Below are 17,416 nucleotides of genomic sequence, written 5' to 3'. Positions count from 1 at the left end.
CTGGTTATGCTTTGGAGGGGGTACCCCACGCCATTTTTTCCGGGTTTTTCCCCGTTTTTTTTAAATCGCGGCAAATCGGCCGTTTTTCGCCCGCGGGACTGTCTAATCCGTTTTTCATTGAATATGGTGAATTCCGGAAGCCACCTGCCGGAATTCACCCGTCGAATTGTGTCGAATTAAAAAACGGCGATAATTTGCCGCGATTCGCCGCTAATTGCATATACCCCTAAGTCTATACTACAATCCAACCCAATGTCAAAAAGCTAAAACAGATGTGTCCTCATATCTAGCCTCAATATACCACCCACTGCAAAAGAGCCGGCCGTTCCCGTGCAACTCTGCTAACGTTGGGTATCTTATTTGCATTGTTGTGCAGATAAGATGCACAAGCAGACTCTACTGATTAAAATGATATGTGGTATGCCTATATTGTGTGTGCGACTGTGGCGGTATCTGCACATGAAATGCTACGCTAGTTGGCCCAATAGTCCCCAGTTGGAGGTAAGCTGTCACAGAAGTTCTGACAGGAGCACAGCGTGGCCAACCAGATGGTGGCTATGTTTGTGGTTAAGACTGGTCATGTAGCTACCGTACCACTTGTGCAGCACAGCACCGTCATTGGGGACTGGTATGCCAACCAATGACTGCTGCAAGTGCTGGAAGCCATTTCCAGACGTCGTCCAAGAATACATGCTCTTGATGCATTTTCCACGGACCTGCCAACAAGCCTAGGAAAGTGGTGAATTTACTGGCCATTGAACGCATTCAGGAGCTTGGTCATCCACTGGACAGTCCAGACCTGCCCACTTGTGACTTCATGTTCCCACAAATGAAGCGCAAGTTGGGTGGGATTCACTTTTTTTAGTCACCAGAAGCTGCAGTGGGGAACTTCATCTTGCATGTAGAAAACTTATCTACTTTGGACTGGTCCAGCTGCTTTACCAAGTAATATGAGAGCATGCAATTATGTGTAGACTCCTCTGGTGAATACGTGAAAAAAATGTAATGTTCACTTTGTTAATATAATACATTTTGGGCATCCAGAAACTTATTGCACACCACTCATACTTTATTAGCCCTGTTGCATGAAACCGTATCTTGCAGAAAACATATTCAAATCATATCATACCACTTCATATCATATCATTGTGACTTAATTTAGGATTACACCACAACAAGCCTAAAATATTGGTAATATCTAAGCTATGATGTTTACAACCATGTCAAACCCCTACAAACAAATATATACTTTATGTACTGCCCACTGAAATACACAATTGTCAAAGAAGGTTTATGCGTTTCATCCTAAGTTTGTTATTTGTTAAGAAAAGTTACCTTAGCAAGTGAAAAAGTAAAACTGACATTTTCCGGTTTTAAATATTTTTAGATATATGATGTGACTGCGCAATTCATACAATAAATATATAAAAATGTCCCCTTCGCCACATGTACATTTTATCTATGTATTATTTACTAAAGTAAATAAGAAGTTTTACAGCAAACGCTGAATCACATGTGAAATATTTTCCATACTGGTAGGCTTCAGTTTCCAACTGTGAGTCACACTTAGCTCATTATGCTGCTGCAAACAGATTGAAAATAATTTGCCAAAGGAATGATAATGCACATTTCAGCATACACATCACACAGTCATCATCATTAACGAGATCCATCTGAAACAGAGATCCCCTCAGCATAGGCACAACTCACAATAGGCGGTAACACTGGCCACATGCCCACAACACTCAAGATGGTTCATTTGTGCACATTCACATTATTGCCGTCCATTTGCCACCCACAAACGCCCATTTAGCAGCCGATGAGGAACGCCCATGATTTGTCCGACTCAGGATAGTCAAAGCAGGGGCGGATTGGGAACTAAAAGTGTCCCTGTACATTTTTGTAGACGTGGCCTGACATGGGCAAGCGTAATCGATATAACATACTGTGTAGCAATGGCAGCGTCACTGAATGGCAGAGTTGCTGTACTGCAGACATGGAGTAACAAATTAACAAATGAATGGGGACAATGCAGTGTACTAAGTGTGGTGGGCTGCCTGGGGGGGGGGGGGGGGGAAGGGGTGCACGTGACGACACATAAAGCAGGTGCCACAGACACGTCGGGCTACCAGGAATAAACGTGGTGAGCCCTATGGCCAATCCGCCCCTGGTTAAGAGGTATGCACATACTTGCTGCAGCGTATGTGCATTTTGCTAAAATTGAATAGATGCGGCCACACAAAGAGCTGTGTGCAGCTCAGAATCAGGCCCTGAGGGTGTCAATTATTCAGAAAATTGCATTTTGGTGAATTTTAGTTCTGCTGGACAGCTTGCTGGTATAGTTATTATTTTACTTTGTGCGGACCTTATTATATAGTAATAAATATATATACAGTATATTTTAACGGTCATGAGAAAACCATAAAAATAAACTACACATTACATTAATCATTAACACTTTTTCTGGCCATGTAAAAGAACAAATAACCATCTTCCTTTTTTTTTTATATATTTTGGATTCATTTTATTTATTTTTCTCTTAAATGCACACAAAACAGCAACATAACTAAACATACAACAACGAAGTCTTAGCGCTTCCAAGCCAACAAGCTTAACCAATTTCTATATAATTATAATTGTAATGCCGCTCCCAATTTAGCAGTACTGTCCTGCCAATAGTAAACAAGAAAAAAAAAAATATAATAAATAAGATCAATAGATCAATTTATCAAGAGAGCACATTAGCAATTTATTATATCAATACATTTCCATAAAAATTACACAGTTTAAAATACACACAGTATACTGTCCACATCTCCTTTAGGGTACACTTGTTATTGGCAAGTTAAATCCCTGGTGCTAGAATCAATGAGCATTGTCCACCTTATAATGCTTTCACAGGTAACAGCACAGAAGGACTATATGTGATGAGGAGACACACAGTGTAGTATGATTCAAAGCCCTGATTGCGGTCAGATAATGTCTCTAAGAGGCAGGGCAGGGAGGACGCTGTAAGTGCTGGAAATAACAGCGTTATGCTCGACCCATCTCTGCAGAATGCCGCTGCACTTGTCATATATAAGAGTTCAACGTATTACTTCCAGCCGGGAGAGGAGTTTATTTGCAGACCTCTTGGCTAGGTAATTTGGCGGACCTGCCGTTCCTTGGTTCGCCTGCCTGATGGTTGGGAAGAATGAACTCCAAAATACTTGGTGACCCGCTGAGAATAAGTTCAGTGCAAGTCCAAAATGCCTATTTCTCCGCCGATGTGCAATGGCAGTTTCATCAGAGGATGAGACGTGGACGGTAAACTGTTTGTTACAAGCATTTAACAATTAGCCCTTTTATGCACATCAAAAGGATTGGATCCAGCTGAATTAAGGAATTTATAAACAAATGGTGATTATAACCATTCCTTATTCATTATAGGAGCCATAGTTTTTTATTGCCATTACAGAGTAATATTGTATGTAATTTTTACTGTGCGTGTCTGTATTTTAAACTGTTTAATTTTTATGGAAATTTATTGATATAATAAATTGCTAATGCGCTCTCTTGATAAATTGATCTATTGATCTTATTTATTATATTTTTTTCTAGCAACATAACTACGCCATATCATACTACTAAGGTACTTCCTCCCTCAGGTGCAATAAAATAGTCTGTCCAGTGGACAAAATGTTTTGGCATTGAACATACTGTTCTCTGCAAATCCTGGTTATCACTGTCTGACATAATTACGTAAAGTAAGGGGGAACCTTGATAGCAACAGATGCACCCCTCCCACATCCATTATGACTGTTGCCATGAGAAATCTCCACTTTTCAGACAAGATGCGGAGAGAATATTCCACAAGGCACTCAGACTATAACGTAACATTTATCGAGACCAAACTTGGGGAACGGTTTCAGTTATTCGCATGCTTTGTTGGTTACAAACATATAAATAATAAGATTTTACTTACCGATAAATCTATTTCTCGGAGTCCGTAGTGGATGCTGGGGTTCCTGAAAGGACCATGGGGAATAGCGGCTCCGCAGGAGACAGGGCACAAAAAGTAAAGCTTTTCCAGATCAGGTGGTGTGCACTGGCTCCTCCCCCTATGACCCTCCTCCAGACTCCAGTTAGGTACTGTGCCCGGACGAGCGTACACAATAAGGGAGGATTTTGAATCCCGGGTAAGACTCATACCAGCCACACCAATCACACCGTACAACTTGTGATCTAAACCCAGTTAACAGTATGATAACAGCGGAGCCTCTGAAAGATGGCTTCCTTCAACAATAACCCGAATTAGTTAACAATAACTATGTACAATTATTGCAGATAATCCGCACTTGGGATGGGCGCCCAGCATCCACTACGGACTCCGAGAAATAGATTTATCGGTAAGTAAAATCTTATTTTCTCTATCGTCCTAGTGGATGCTGGGGTTCCTGAAAGGACCATGGGGATTATACCAAAGCTCCCAAACGGGCGGGAGAGTGCGGATGACTCTGCAGCACCGAATGAGAGAACTCCAGGTCCTCCTTAGCCAGAGTATCAAATTTGTAAAATTTTACAAACGTGTTCTCCCCTGACCACGTAGCTGCTCGGCAAAGTTGTAATGCCGAGACCCCTCGGGCAGCCGCCCAAGATGAGCCCACCTTCCTTGTGGAGTGGGCCTTTACAGATTTAGGCTGTGGCAGGCCTGCCACAGAATGTGCAAGTTGGATTGTGCTACAGATCCAACGAGCAATCGTCTGCTTAGACGCAGGAGCACCCATCTTGTTGGGTGCATACAATATAAACAACGAGTCAGATTTTCTGACTCCAGCTGTCCTTGCAATATATATTTTTAATGCTCTGACAACGTCCAGTAACTTGGAGTCCTCCAAGTCACTTGTAGCCGCAGGCACTACAATAGGCTGGTTCAGATGAAATGCTGACACCACCTTAGGGAGAAAATGCGGACGAGTCCGCAGTTCTGCCCTGTCCGAATGGAAAATCAGATATGGGCTTTTGTAAGATAAAGCTGCCAGTTCTGACACTCTCCTGGCCGAAGCCAGGGCTAGAAGCATGGTCACTTTCCATGTGAGATATTTCAAATCCACCTTCTTTAGTGGTTCAAACCAATGAGATTTTAGAAAGTCCAAAACCACATTGAGATCCCACGGTGCCACTGGAGGCACCACAGGAGGCTGTATATGTAGCACTCCCTTAACAAAGGTCTGGACTTCAGGGACTGAAGCCAATTCTTTTTGAAAGAAAATCGACAGGGCCGAAATTTGAACCTTAATAGATCCTAATTTGAGACCCATAGACAATCCTGATTGCAGGAAATGTAGGAATCGACCCAGTTGAAATTCCTCCGTCGGAGCACTCCGATCTTCGCACCACGCAACATATTTTCGCCAAATTCGGTGATAATGTTGCACGGTTACTTCCTTCCTTGCTTTAATCAAAGTAGGAATGACTTCTTCCGGCATGCCTTTTTCCTTTAGGATCCGGCGTTCAACCGCCATGCCGTCAAACGCAGCCGCGGTAAGTCTTGAAACAGACAGGGACCCTGCTGAAGCAAGTCCCTCCTTAGAGGTAGAGGCCACGGATCTTCCGTGATCATCTCTTGAAGTTCCGGGTACCAAGTCCTTCTTGGCCAATCCGGAACCACTAGTATCGTCCTTACGCCTCTTTGCCGTATAATTCTCAATACTTTTGGTATGAGAGGCAGAGGAGGAAACACATACACCGACTGGTACACCCAAGGCGTTACCAGCGCGTCCACAGCTATTGCCTGCGGATCTCTTGACCTGGCGCAATACCTGTCCAGTTTTTTGTTGAGGCGAGACGCCATCATGTCCACCATTGGTCTTTCCCAACGGGTTACCAGCAAGTGGAAGACTTCTGGATGAAGTCCCCACTCTCCCGGGTGAAGATCGTGTCTGCTGAGGAAGTCTGCTTCCCAGTTGTCCACTCCCGGGATGAACACTGCTGACAGTGCTATCACATGATTCTCTGCCCAGCGAAGAATCCTTGCAGCTTCTGCCATTGCACTCCTGCTTCTTGTGCCGCCCTGTCTGTTCACATGGGCGACTGCCGTGATGTTGTCCGACTGGATCAACACCGGTTTTCCCTGAAGCAGAGGTTCTGCCTGGCTTAGAGCATTGTATATTGCTCTTAGTTCCAGAATGTTTATGTGAAGAGACGTTTCCAGGCTCGTCCATACTCCCTGGAAGTTTCTTCCTTGTGTGACTGCTCCCCAGCCTCTCAGGCTGGCGTCCGTGGTCACCAGGATCCAATCCTGTATGCCGAATCTGCGGCCCTCCAATAGATGAGCACTCTGCAACCACCACAGAAGAGACACCCTTGTCCTTGGAGACAGGGTTATCCGCAGGTGCATCTGAAGATGCGACCCTGACCATTTGTCCAACAGATCCCTTTGGAAAATTCTTGCGTGGAATCTGCCGAATGGAATTGCTTCGTAAGAAGCCACCATTTTTCCCAGGACTCTTGTGCATTGATGTACAGACACCTTTCCTGGTTTTAGGAGGTTCCTGACAAGCTCGGATAACTCCTTGGCTTTTTCCTCCGGGAGAAAAACCTTTTTCTGAACCGTGTCCAGAATCATCCCTAGGAACAGCAGACGAGTTGTCGGCATTAACTGGGATTTTGGAATATTCAGAATCCACCCGTGCTGTTTTAGCACTTCTTGCGACAGTGCTAATCCCATCTCTAGCTGTTCTCTGGACCTTGCCCTTATTAGGAGATCGTCCAAGTATGGGATAATTAATATGCCTTTTCTTCGAAGAAGAATCATCATCTCGGCCATTACCTTTGTAAAGACCCGAGGTGCCGTGGACAATCCGAACGGCAGCGTCTGAAACCGATAGTGACAGTTTTGTACAACGAACCTGAGGTACCCCTGGTGTGAGGGGTAAATTGGAACGTGGAGATACGCATCCTTGATGTCCAAGGATACCATAAAGTCCCCCTCTTCCAGGTTCGCTATCACTGCTCTGAGTGACTCCATCTTGAACTTGAACTTCTTTATGTACAGGTTCAAGGACTTCAGATTTAGAATAGGCCTTACCGAGCCATCCGGCTTCGGTACCACAAAAAGAGTGGAATAATACCCCTTCCCTTGTTGTAGAAGAGGTACCTTGACTATCACCTGCTGAGAGTACAGCTTGTGAATGGCTTCCAAAACCGTCTCCCTTTCGGAGGGGGACGTTGGTAAAGCAGACTTCAGGAAACGGCGAGGTGGATCTGTCTCTAATTCCAACCTGTACCCCTGAGATATTATCTGCAGGATCCAGGGATCTACCTGCGAGTGAGCCCACTGCGCGCTGTAATTTTTGAGACGACCACCCACCGTCCCCGAGTCCGCTTGAGAAGCCCCAGCGTCATGCTGAGGCTTTTGTAGAAGCCGGGGAAGGCTTCTGTTCCTGGGAAGGAGCTGCCTGTTGCTGTCTCTTCCCTCGACCTCTGCCTCGTGGCAGATATGAATAGCCCTTTGCTCTCTTATTTTTAAAGGAACGAAAGGGCTGCGGTTGAAAAGTCGGTGCCTTTTTCTGTTGGGGAGTGACTTGAGGTAGAAAGGTGGATTTCCCGGCTGTAGCCGTGGCCACCAAATCTGATAGACAGACTCCAAATAACTCCTCCCCTTTATACGGCAAAACTTCCATATGTCGTTTTGAATCCGCATCGCCTGTCCACTGTCGCGTCCATAAAGCTCTTCTGGCCGAAATGGACATAGCACTTACCCGTGATGCCAGTGTGCAGATATCCCTCTGTGCATCACGCATATAAAGAAATGCATCCTTTATTTGTTCTAACGACAGTAAAATATTGTCCCTGTCCAGGGTATCAATATTTTCAATCAGGGACTCTGACCAAACTACCCCAGCACTGCACATCCAGGCAGTCGCTATAGCTGGTCGTAGTATAACACCTGCATGTGTGTATATACTTTTTTGGATATTTTCCATCCTCCTATCTGATGGATCTTTAAGTGCGGCCGTCTCAGGAGAGGGTAACGCCACTTGTTTAGATAAGCGTGTTAGCGCCTTGTCCACCCTAGGAGGTGTTTCCCAGCGCTCCCTAACCTCTGGCGGGAAAGGGTATAATGCCAATAATTTCTTTGAAATTATCAGCTTTTTATCAGGGGCAACCCACGCTTCATTACACACGTCATTTAATTCTTCTGATTCAGGAAAAACTATAGGTAGTTTTTTCACACCCCACATAATACCCTGTTTAGTGGTACCTGTAGTATCAGCTAAATGTAACGCCTCCTTCATTGCCAAAATCATATAACGTGTGGCCCTACTGGAAAATACGGTTGATTCGTCACCGTCACCACTGGAGTCAGTGCCTGTGTCTGGGTCTGTGTCGACCGACTGAGGCAAAGGGCGTTTCACAGCCCCTGACGGTGTTTGAGTCGCCTGGACAGGCACTAATTGATTGTCCGGCCGTCTCATGTCGTCAAACGACTGCTTTAGCGTGTTGACACTATCCCGTAGTTCCATAAATAAAGGCATCCATTCTGGTGTCGACTCCCTAGGGGGTGACATCCTCATATTTGGCAATTGCTCCGCCTCCACACCAATATCGTCCTCATACATGTCGACACACACGTACCGACACACAGCAGACACACAGGGAATGCTCCTAACGAAGACAGGACCCACTAGCCCTTTGGGGAGACAGAGGGAGAGTTTGCCAGCACACACCAAAAGCGCTATATATATAACAGGGATAGCCTTATAATAAGTGCTCCCTTATAGCTGCTTTATATATATCAAAATATCGCCATAAATTTGCCCCCCCTCTCTGTTTTACCCTGTTTCTGTAGTGCAGTGCAGGGGAGAGACCTGGGAGCCGTCCTGACCAGCGGAGCTGTGAGAGGAAATGGCGCCGTGTGCTGAGGAGATAGGCCCCGCCCCTTTTCCGTCGGGCTCGTCTCCCGCTATTTAGTGAATCCAGGCAGGGGTTAAATATCTCCATATAGCCTCTGGGGGCTATATGTGAGGTATTTTTAGCCTTTATATAGGTTACATTTGCCTCCCAGGGCGCCCCCCCCCAGCGCCCTGCACCCTCAGTGACTGCGTGTGAAGTGTGCTGAGAGGAAAATGGCGCACAGCTGCAGTGCTGTGCGCTACCTTTAGAAGACTGCAGGAGTCTTCAGCCGCCGATTCTGGACCTCTTCTGACTTCAGCATCTGCAAGGGGGCCGGCGGCGCGGCTCCGGTGACCATCCAGGCTGTACCTGTGATCGTCCCTCTGGAGCTGATGTCCAGTAGCCAAGAAGCCAATCCATCCTGCACGCAGGTGAGTTCACTTCTTCTCCCCTCAGTCCCTCGTTGCAGTGATCCTGTTGCCAGCAGGACTCACTGTAAAATAAAAAACCTAAGCTAAACTTTTTCTAAGCAGCTCTTTAGGAGAGCCACCTAGATTGCACCCTTCTCGGCCGGGCACAAAAATCTAACTTGAGTCTGGAGGAGGGTCATAGGGGGAGGAGCCAGTGCACACCACCTGATCTGGAAAAGCTTTACTTTTTGTGCCCTGTCTCCTGCGGAGCCGCTATTCCCCATGGTCCTTTCAGGAACCCCAGCATCCACTAGGACGATAGAGAAAAAGGGTTTATCATTAGTTCCTGGCAATGGCAAATTAAAGCAATCTTAGAATATATACTATCCCATTGGATGGCAGCAAATATTTTGTTATATTTATCTATGATAGAAAACCAATACCAATTAGACATTTTTTTCATTCTAAAAAATCAGGAATCATCATTAAAAGGCATTGGATATCTTACATGGTTTGCCATTGTTTGCTGCGACAAAATGTGGAAAATAGGTATAATTGTTGAAATCTTCACTTATAGCTCTCCATATCATGACCCTCAATGTCAAGATCTCTGAAATAATGATGTGGTTTCTCACTAGTCTGCATATGGTCATAGTCCCAGCAAGAAATAGAAGTGTAGAGATGAAAAGCTTGCTCCAGTTGTCACAAATCTGTAATAAATAAAAACATTTATTTATTACAGATTAAAATTTTATATGCAAATGCCCAATATAAGACATTTATATGTATATACATAATATACATTGTATGTACATACTTATATGCTGCTTTGAGTGTTTTGTACTGCACCACCACTAGTCCACACAGTTATAAAAACCATGGGTGTTTGTAAGCTTGTGGAGAAGTGGCGGTGCAGGACAAATCATTGTAAACAACATGTAGGTATTTTCAATGACACTGGGAGTGGGGTGAGGGAAGCATTGCTGGGTAAAATAAATGCATGAGACATGCTACAAATCTTACAATAGCAGGTGGTTGACCTTATCTCAATCTTCAGAAGGTGCAGCAACTGAAATGTCCTTACAGACATCTGCGAAAAATTGAAGAACCTGTGATTCAGAGCTGTACACAATGCCGTTATTTACGGAGTGGAGAGATTATTGGTAAATTAGTATGCATGCATCTCAGTCACAGAGCACACACACCAAGGTACCTTAGTGATGTCATTCACAGTGAGGATTTATTTGCAAAGTGACAGAATACTATATAAAGCACAACATAATATATAAAATACATAACGTTTTAAAGGACTTGCATACCACAAGCAGTGATGACAGTCAGCAGTCTCAAAATGAGATGGATCAGGTGCAACATGGTTTTCAATCTAGTGTTTTGGATGTATAGATGTGTCCTCATACTGTACATCATTGCTGCAGTCACGCCAAACAGGCCCTCTCGTGCGACAGGTCCCATGAGACTTAGCTAGCGTCTTGCATCTTTTATGTAGAAAAAGCGTCTTAGTAGCAACACAATGCGGCTAGTATGCACCAGGAGAAGTGCCTATTTGATATGATACTGCATGCAAACTTGTATATCTGTGTGCGACTGAGTCTCTGAATCTGTATTTGTACAGTAGTGCTAGAATGTAGCAGCTGCAGCTTTTTTCCAATATAAGTTCCATTGTGCTCCGCATACAGGGCCTAATTCAGCATGGATCGCAAAAGCAAAATTTTTCTCGAATGGGCAAAACCCTGTGCACTGCAGGTGGGGCAAATATAACATGTGCAGAGAGTGTTAGATTTAGGTGGGTTATTTTGTTTCTATGCAGGGCAAATACTGGCTGTTTTATTTTTACACTGCAATTTAGATTTCAGTTTGAACACGCCCCACTCACATCTAACTCTCTCTACACATGTTAACATATCTGCCCCACCTGCAATGCACATGGGCCCATTAGAGAAAGATTTTGATTTTGCATGCTGAATCAGGGCCATAGACTCAGTCACACACAATATACAAGTGTTGCATATCAAATTAATCAGCAGAGTCTCCTGGTGCATCCTAGTCACATCATGTTGAAATTAAAATGCTTTTTTGGCCAAAAAAAAAAAAGAAAAAGACGCCCAACGCTAACAAAGTTGCATGGGACCTGGAAGCTCACTCACGCCAGACATCTCATGCTGCGTGGCGTATTGAGGCTAGATCTATGAGGACATACCTGGACGGGATGCAGTTACAATGCCGGCTGTTGGTATCCCGGCACTCAAGATACCGGCGCCGAAATCCCGACAGCCGAAAATGTCGGCAGCCGGAATCCCGGTGCACCAGGGCTATTCCGACTCGTGGTTATCCATGACACCCATAGTGAGAACAAATCCTGTGGTGAGCACAGCAAGCCCACAAGGGATTCTTAGCGCTTGCCCTGCTGCCGGCATTTTGGCGGGTGGAATGCCATTGTCGGGATATTGACAGCTGGCATTACGCCCGCCGGGATTACGTATGTGACACACCTGTATATAAATAATAACTACATCTAATCTAATACAGCGAATAAAAATTAACCTTGGGGCTGTCCATAAGAAGTTATAACGGGTGGGAATGATCTTGAGCAGACAGGAGAATTTTGCGTTCGAATGATGCATTCTGAGAAGCAAACGTATCAAAGGCATAGAACCTAAGAAACGTGTGGACATATGAACATGTGGCTGCCTTGCATCGTTGTTCTGCAGACATCCCATGGTTTGCTGCCACGAAGCACGCACGAAGCGAGTAGAAAGAGCTTTCACTGATTCCGGCAGGGGAAGATTAACCTGAGTGTAAGCCTGTGTTATGGCCATAAGAATCCATCCGGCTAGATAGAAAACATACAATATGGAGAGAGAATCCGTCCTCCTGATGGAGTCAGTATGTTGCACGTATATCCTTAAGGCCCGGACCACATCCCGCGAGGCTTCACCTGCAGAGAGGTCTGATGACCAGAAAGCCGGTACCACAATTTCCTCATTCAGATGGAAACAGCTCTACCTTGATGAAAAAAAAAACGAAATGGGGAACGATACGAGAGTGCCCCTTAATCCGATACTCTACGTGCAGAGGCAACAGCCAACAGACTTGTCTTGGCTGTGAGCAATTTAAGGTCTATCGAATCCAAAGGTTCAAAAGGGTATTTTTGTAAAGGCCTTAGAAGTAAAGACAAATCCATGGAGTCCCACGGAGGGACAAAGGGAGGCTGAATTTGAAGAACTCTCTGTACAAAAGTTCGAACATCTGACAATGGGGCATTCCGTTTCTGAAACCGCACAGAAAGGTCAGAAATGTGAACCTTCGGAGAGGCCCAAATCCAATCCAGCCTGTAGAAAGGCCAGGAATCTAGAAGTCATAAAGACCCCAGGGTCATAACGTCTGACAGCACACCATTGGAAGTAAGTATGCCAGATCCAATAATATATTCTAGCTGAAGCCGGTTTCCTTGCTTTTAGCATGGTCTGTAAGACTGGACCTGAAAAGCCCTTAGCCATGAACAGGGATGACTCAAGAGTCATGCCGTTAAAGGCGTGCTAAGTACGGCTGTAGACACGGGCCATAAGACACCAGGTCTGGTCATAGAAAAGCAAAAGAGTCTTGTCTATGGACAGACTCTGAAGGTCGGTGAACCAATGACGTCTGGGCAACGCTGGGGCCACTAGCAGAATTATGCCTCCTTCCTATTTGAATTTGTGCATTACCCTGGGAAGGAGAGAGGCCAGAGGGAAGAGGTATGTTAGATGAAAGGACCACTTCAATGCCAGGGCATCCACAAATGTTGCTTCTGTGTCTCTTGTTCTGGACCGATACACTGCAAGCTTGTGGTTGTGACGCCAGCAGATCCACATCCGGCAGTCCCCATCTTTCTACCAGCATCTGAAAAACCTCCAGGTGAAGTGACCTCTCCCGGATGTACATCGTGCTGACTGAGGTAATCTGCTTCCCAACTTAGAACTATAAACACCGCGGAGATGGTCGTAATGTTTACCTCAACCCATCCAAGAAAGTGTGTTACTTCCTCCATTGCTAACAGACTGTGCGTGCCTTCCTGATGATTCAGGTGGGCAACCACAGTGGCGTTGTCTGACTGGACCTGTACTCGCTCTGCTACAACGGGAGCCCTGTGAACCGCCCAAGCTCCAGAACATTGATCGGTAGGACTCTATCTGCTGGAGTCCAATGTCCCTGGAAGGAGTATTGATCTACTACAGCACCCCAACCTTGAAAACCTGCGTCTGTGGTAAGTAGTATCTAATCTGAGATCCTTAACAGTCTCCCCTTGTCCAGGTGAGACATTTGGATCCACCAGGTTAGGGACTTGCAAACCTCTAGTGAGAGCAGTGTCTTCTGGGATCTGATCAGATGGACTAGGCCAGTGATGGAGAACCTTGGCACTCCAGCTGTTGTTGAACTACACATCCCAGCATGTCCTGCTACAGTTTTGCGGTTTCACCATGCTATAACTCTAGCAAAGCATGCCGGGATGTGTAGTTCAACAACAGCTGTTGTGCCAAGGTTCCCCATCACTGGACTAGACTGTTCCATCGGGATAGAAATAGATGTTGTAGAGGCCTGTAGTGGAGCTGTGTATATTTCACCATATCAAATACCGACCCCTTCGATCCCAGTACCTGCATAGCAGCATGTATGGACACTTGGTTACTGTGTAGTAACCTGCACACTCTGTTGTAGCGCTAGGATTTTGCCTACAGGTAGAAAGATTCTCTATACCTGAGAATCCAGCAGAGCCCCCAGATGTACCATTATCTAGCAAGGGGTAGTGCAAACTTTTTTCAATTGATCAACCAGCCGTGCCTCTGTTGGCATGCAATGGTTATTTGAAGATGAAGGTGTAAAACTTACGGAGAGTGTGCTAGTATCAGCAGAACATCCAGAGAAGGGACAATTCTGATTCCCTGATGACGAAGCTTTGCCACTATTACAGCCATAACTTTGGTAAACACCCTTGGTGTGGTAGAAAGACCAAAGGGTAGAGTCAGAAACTGTTAATGTTGCTGCTGAACAACAACTTAAGATACTGCTGGGAAGAGGATGCTATAGGTACATGTAGGTAAGCGTCCTAAATGTCCAAGGACCCCATGAAATCCCCCGGTTGCATGGCCAGGACAATAGAGTGGATAGTTTCCATACAGAACTTGGGTACCCTGATGTATTTGTTCAGGGATTTTAGGTACAGGATAGGCCTGTAAGCCCCATTTGGCATTTGTACTAGGAACAGGGTTGAATAAAAACCTGATCCTGTTTGTGCTGCAGGAACAGGAACTATCACTCCTGTTCAAAGCAATGACTGTACTGCCTACAGCAGATCCCGGGCGTTGGTTGGGTCTGAAGGTTTGTCCATTATAAAGAACGGTCTTTGGGGTATCCTTAGAAACAAAATAGTGAACACCTGGGAGACCACTTCTTACACTGAGGCGTCTGTGGTAGACAGACACCATGTCTGTGCGAACTGAAGAAGTTGGCCTACCACACTGGGGACCCCGAGGGGGAGGCCCGCCCCGGCAGGCTGAGGACTTATATTCAGATTTGGTCGCTGGACGTCTGGTCGCCCAAGCCTTAAACTTGGGTTTGACAGTCTTGGAAGAGGCTGACTGTTTTGCAAAAGACTGACCTTTGGCCTTGCCCTGAGTGCGTAAAGCCCAGATGGATAAGGACCAAGGTCTTGGAATAGTCGCTGACGGCAAGAAAGCTGTCTTAGCGGTAGCCAGAGAAGACACTATATTATCTAACTATGCACAGAACAGAACCTTCCCAGCATATGGTAGGGATTCTAAAGCATTTTTAGAATCTATGTCAGCCTTCCATGAACAAAGCCACAAACTATGGCGAGCCAGCATGACTGTCGTCGAACATCTTGGATGTAAGGACCCCGGTATCCAAGGTTCCTACTTCCACCTAGTATGCTGCATCTCCGATTTGGAATAGAAGAGATTGGTGCTTCCCATTTATATCCGAGGAGAGGCTTTCCTCCAACATATCCGCACAACTTCGCTTGGCTTTAGCCACTCAGGCAATAACTACTGCAGGGCATGCATTGTCCCCTGCCAATGAATATACAGACTTAAAGCAGGCTTCAATTTTTCTATAGGCTCCTTTAGAGAGGATGCTGTAGGAATGGCAGTTGTGGAAATCTTAACAATTCTAGCCATATGGGAACCCACCACTGAAGGGATTTCCCATTTAGTATGAAGGGATAGGATAGTTAGAGGCCAGACACTTAGAAGTGTTGCACTTCTTTCCTGACATGCTCCAGGCTTCCCCCATCAATTCAGCAATCTGGTCTTAATGAGGGAATTCCTTTTTAAACACTTTCTTTCTTAATAAGTGGCAGCTTTGTCTAGTAGTGGGTTCACTATCCTCTATTTTGAGGGAAGATCTAACCGTCCTTACTAGGGCAGGTACAGCAGCTGAGGATTGATGTTCCTCTTTGCCTGAGGCTCAGTGAGAGAGGCCTCCTCCTCATCTGCATCACTATATGACTCCTCAGAGTCAGACACCTGTGTGGATTGTGGCAGAGGCACAGCACGTCCTAAAGCTTTTATCGGTGTAGGCCCCTGTCTGCTATCCAACATCTGCTGGATAGCAGTAGATGAAGCAGCTAGGCTTTGTGCTGAAGTGTTTATCGCATCCACCCAGTAAGGCAGACAGACATCCTATCTTAAATAGAACTCCCATCTTAGTAAATTTACCCCCAGGTGTTATAACCCTATGATCAATTATATAGTATTATGATAAAGTGTCTTATTTATGTTGTTTCATTACCAATTGCATATCTTCCCTCCACACAGTTTCACAGTACTGATCTCCATCATATATAAGGGTATAGATAGCTTTTCCCTTTCCAGATGGTGTTTATAATTGATCAGCTCATATGGTTGTGTCCCACACAACTGATATATTGATCAATCTACAATTATTGATGCTTATGATGTATATACTGGTGTGGCATTGCATCAAGTATCTAATCTTTATATACGAAACCACTGCTGCCTGGGGTAATCCGCTGATATATATATATACACACACACACATACCAGTTAAGGTGTTTCAATAATTTGCTAAGCCTGTTTTATGTTAGAACAGTGCTGTAGCATGTGGTTTTGTTTGTATTCAGGTATAATGGTTATTGGCACTATTATAGTCACTCCATTATTATTGCCATCTGCATATTTTATTTTATTGTATTCCTGGAGTGTCCTGGCCTAACCTGAAATTAACCCTGCACTATGTTAACAGTGTGTTGTGCCCGGACTAATACTGTTCTTAATAGGCTGTGCAAAAATACATTCACCAGTACATCTAACTGTACTCATATACAAGGAGAAAGAAACTCTTATGAGAGATGTTTATCTGTTCGTATCATAAATGAAAATAATTCACAATGTATTACTGTATTTACGGAGGAAAAACCAGATGTCTCATTTGTTTATAAATTCAGCAATATTCAATATTGCTATTATACACAGGAAAGAATCATTCAATATTGTATATACTACTTCTCATATAATAATATGGTTCAAAATTTTATGAACCATTCCTTATTCTGCCCTCCTATTCAGAAAGGCAGACAGACTAGATTATTTAATGATATATAGTAACAGGTAGTATCAGATTATCTGCAATGTTGGCACTTGATACAATGTATCATGACTTTAAGATAGTGTTAACCGCTGTGTAAAGAGAGCCCATAGGTTGTAAATATCAGGTGCTCAGTATTTAGGAACTATGGGGGTAATTCTAAGTTGATTGCAGCAGGAAATTTTTTAGCAGTTGGGCAAAACCATGTGCACTGCAGGGGGGGCAGATATAACATTTGCAGAGAGAGTTAGATTTGGGTGGGTTATTTTGTTTCTGTGCAGGGTAAATACTGGCTGCTTTATTTTTACACTGCAATTTAGATTGCAGATTGAACACACCACACCCAAATCTATCTCTCTCTGCACATGTTATATCTGCCTCCCCTGCAGTGCACATGGTTTTGCCCAATTGCTAACAAAGTTGCTGCTGCTGCGACCAACTCCGAATTACTCCCTATGTATCCTTCCATATATCATACTGATTTAGTTACACCATATTACTGATTT

General features: G+C 44.6%; 1 protein-coding gene across 6 annotated transcripts in view; it reads right to left on the bottom strand.

Moving 5' to 3' along the window:
- USP15 (ubiquitin specific peptidase 15) overlaps positions 1 to 17,416 on the bottom strand; it is a 258,720-nt gene that overhangs the window by 155,741 nt on the left and 85,563 nt on the right. Inside the window, exons 1-2 of one of the 6 annotated variants that reach the window (XM_063927382.1) lie at positions 10,311 to 10,477; positions 9,796 to 9,997 (exon numbers count right to left, since the gene is read on the bottom strand). The exons of 4 other annotated variants lie outside the window; for them this stretch is intronic. The gene's annotated coding sequence lies outside the window, so the exon portion shown is untranslated. Of the gene's footprint in view, positions 1 to 9,795; positions 9,998 to 10,310; positions 10,478 to 17,416 lie in introns of those variants that run through there. One more of the 6 variants, XM_063927381.1, reaches the window with a different exon arrangement.

Source organism: Pseudophryne corroboree, chromosome 6, assembly GCF_028390025.1.
Source record: "Pseudophryne corroboree isolate aPseCor3 chromosome 6, aPseCor3.hap2, whole genome shotgun sequence".
In the NCBI taxonomy this organism is placed as follows: Eukaryota; Metazoa; Chordata; class Amphibia; order Anura; family Myobatrachidae; genus Pseudophryne; species Pseudophryne corroboree.
Note: the sequence above shows the minus strand (reverse complement) of the source record. Positions and strands in the feature narration are given on the sequence as shown.